We start from the raw sequence: 3,442 nt of genomic DNA on the forward strand, positions 1-3,442 counted from the left end.
CATCTTCTCCATGATTTTACATAAACAAGATGTCAATGCAATAGGTCGGTAGTTTGCTGCTAAAAACTTGTCCTTACCGGGTTTTAAAAAGGCTAAAATAATTGCTAGTTCCCAAACACTTGGATAACTAGTATCATGCCATATTCTATTAAAAATGCTTAAAATAAATAACTTTGTATTAAAAGGTACATGTTTAATCATTGCATATGGAATTCCATCGGGTCCAGGGGCTGTATCGTTACAAGTAGCAAGAGCAGAATCAAATTCTCTTTCAGTAAAAGGAGAATTGTATGACTCTTGCTTTCTTGTTGCGAAGTTTAAAACTTTCTTTTCTTCATTGCTCCTATACTGGTGACCAGGAGCTGCTTGACACTTGCGCGATACATTTGAGAAATGGTCAGCCAGGGCATTGCTAACTTCGGTTGCTCCAGTCATATACTGGCCATTTATCTTTAACACTGGTGGTGGGTTTGGGGTGAATTTTCCTGCTATCTTTTTGACTTTCCTCCACACAGATGATGTTGGTGTTCTACTGTTGATGGAGGAAACAAAGGACATCCAAGACTGGCGCCTAGCTTCTTTCATGGCACGGCGGAACTGTGCTCTACATTTCTTGTATATGACTAAATTCTCCTCATTACGGTGCATGCGCAATCGAGTTAAAGACTTTCTTGTGGCTCTGTGCAGGGCAGTTAGTTCTGACGACCACCAGGGGACTGGTCGTCGTCTGAATATCCCAGTTGTTTTGGGAATGGAATTCACTCCTGCTGTGTGAAGAGTTCCATTAAGTAAGTCTATGGCATCATCAACTCTTTCAAACTGTTCTGCATTTCCTTCAATTTCACTTAACTCCCGAAATCTACTCCAGTCCGCCTTATCAAGATTCCATCGAGGTGATCTTTGTAAAGGTGGACCATTGTTGGTGTTTATAATGATTGGTGCATGATCACTAGTATGCCAATCATCTAATGTTCTCCAATTAAAATCGAGAAGACAGTTAGAGCTTGCAACCGATAAGTCAATGCAGGACAAGGTACCTGTCTGTACATGAAAATGTGTGGGCTCTCCTGTATTGAGGAGTCCGACATCTTCATTCTCCAAAATTGACGATATAATATTACCCCTTGCATTTGCTAAAACATCACCCCATAAAGGATGTCTACTATTAAGGTCTCCTAGTAAGAGAAAGGGTTGCGGGAGTTGTTTAATCACCTCTACTATATTATCATATGAGATGTTATCATTTGGAGGCAAGTAAAGAGAACAGATTGTGTATTTTCTCCCTATATCAATCTGTACAGCCACTGCCTGCAGAGGGGTACAGATAGACAAAGATATTTGGGGAACATCTCGACGAACGTATATAAGACTTCCCCCATGGCTCCCTGCTCGTTGATCATATGGTGTCCTATAGCTAACATACTCTCGAGGACAAGGAGTATTAGCATCGAGCTTGCTTTCTTGTAGACATACTGTTATAGGGGAGTGCTCACGTATGAGGAGCTTAAGTTGTTCATATTTCGCCCTTAAACCCTGGCAATTCCATTGCAGAATGGTGGAAAAAACTATGTTTTATTTTTTGGAAGACACCTTAGATGAAGTCTTCCCATTGGCAATATTTGATCTAACAATGTTTACCGGAGGTAACTCTAGAGAGGATCTTGATATAGTGGGTTTTGTGTTTCTCTTTTTCTTTGTGTCCTTTTGATCTAATTGTTGAGGAGGATGGTGGACCTCAACTTGAATTTCTGATTGGTTCAATTTACCTTCTAGTTGTTCAGAAACATCAGCAGACAAGATATCATATTTATTGGAAGTCGTGACTTTAATGTTTCTTATGGTAGGAGGAGAGAGGGAGGGAGGTCTCTCTCTTTTTCGATTAAAAGGTTGTGATCTGTCAGGTTTTTGCGACTTCCCCACTACGGGTTCACCAGGTAAATTGGTTTCGAGTGCAACCTCCATCAGATCAGGCAAGGAAACGGCCTGTGAGAGGTTTGTACTATTGTTTAAAATCGGAGTAGTTGGCTTTTGAATAATTTTCAGATCTTTAAGTGTCCGTTTTGATTTTTCCACAATTTCTGGATATAGATTTTCGATGGGACTTTCAACCTCTTTAACTACTTTCATTTGTTTCTTTATCTTAGAAGTAGAGATATAATTTTCGTCTGTGTGGTTTGACAAGTTTTTCTTCAGAACCATTGAAAAAGGTTCCCCTGGTCTTATTTGCTTTTCAAGAGCTCTTTTACGAGCCTCTTTAAAAGTAACCCTTTCCATGGTCCTAATGGCCTGGATTTCTTTTTCAAAAATAAACTTTACACAGCTTTTAGATGTAGCTGGGTGTGCTTCCCCACAATGTATGCAATTAGGGTTTTCTATGCATACTCCATGACTACTTTTTCCACAGTTGGCACAAACAGCTGGCTTATTGTTTAGTTTTTCTTTACATTTCTGGCTTAAATGGCCATACATTTGGCAATGATAACATCGCAATGGTGACGGGATATATGGTTTTACCTTCAAAGATAGCCATCCAGCTTTTATAACATTTGGTAATCGGCATTGATCAAATGTTATAATCAGAGTAGCTAGAGGGATACGTTGTTCTCCAACTCTCTTTCTCATTCTGACTACTTTAACTACTCCTTGACTTCTCAGTTCATCCTCTATTTCTTTCTCCTCTATATCCAACAATTCTGGAGCATATATCACACCTCTACTCTGGTTGAAAGTAGGGTGTGAAACGCATTTTACGCTATGACCATTCAATGTTGTAAGTGTTTTTAACCTTTCACCTTGTAATGGGGAGAGTGTCTCTATCAAGAGACTTCCATTTCCCTGGGGTAAAATTTTTGGCTGCCCTCCACATAAGGTAACTATTTCTCTATTAGCTTTAAAAACATTTATACGCTCATTTCTTCCGTTTTCAAATTCCAAGATAAAAAATTTTTCATAATTCACTACTTCATAGTGACCAGGTAATACTTCTACTTTTCTATATCTTTCTGTACTGTCATCATTTTTCACTCTCTCTCTCTTCTTCTCTAGCATTTTATTATTCACATGACGTGAATAAGGTTCTAACGTTACAATGTTAGAACCCGAGTTGGAGCTGTCTGTGCCGAGGTCCATGTTTGTATTTTCCAGGTCGTCAACAGAGGTGTTGGGTTTTTTTGAAAAAGCAAGCCGGGTTATCCACCTCTTATCGGAGGATGTCAGTCCTCCTATCCCATGTGGCCCAACACGAGAAGAGGCTTCAGCGGGGACCAGTCCTCTATTAGAGAGGGGCTGCCTCTCTTAAGGTGGGCGTACACTGGTCAGTGGGGGTAGTTAGCCCCTCCCACCGTCGACTCCAATGCCTGGCGTCAACCATTACCCGCAAATATGGGTGACTTAAGACCGGATCACTGGAGCCCGACTCTTAACAGACTTGGTCTGCACCCAA

The sequence above is a fragment of the Palaemon carinicauda genome, chromosome 7 (assembly GCF_036898095.1).
Source record: "Palaemon carinicauda isolate YSFRI2023 chromosome 7, ASM3689809v2, whole genome shotgun sequence".
Taxonomy (NCBI): Eukaryota; Metazoa; Arthropoda; class Malacostraca; order Decapoda; family Palaemonidae; genus Palaemon; species Palaemon carinicauda.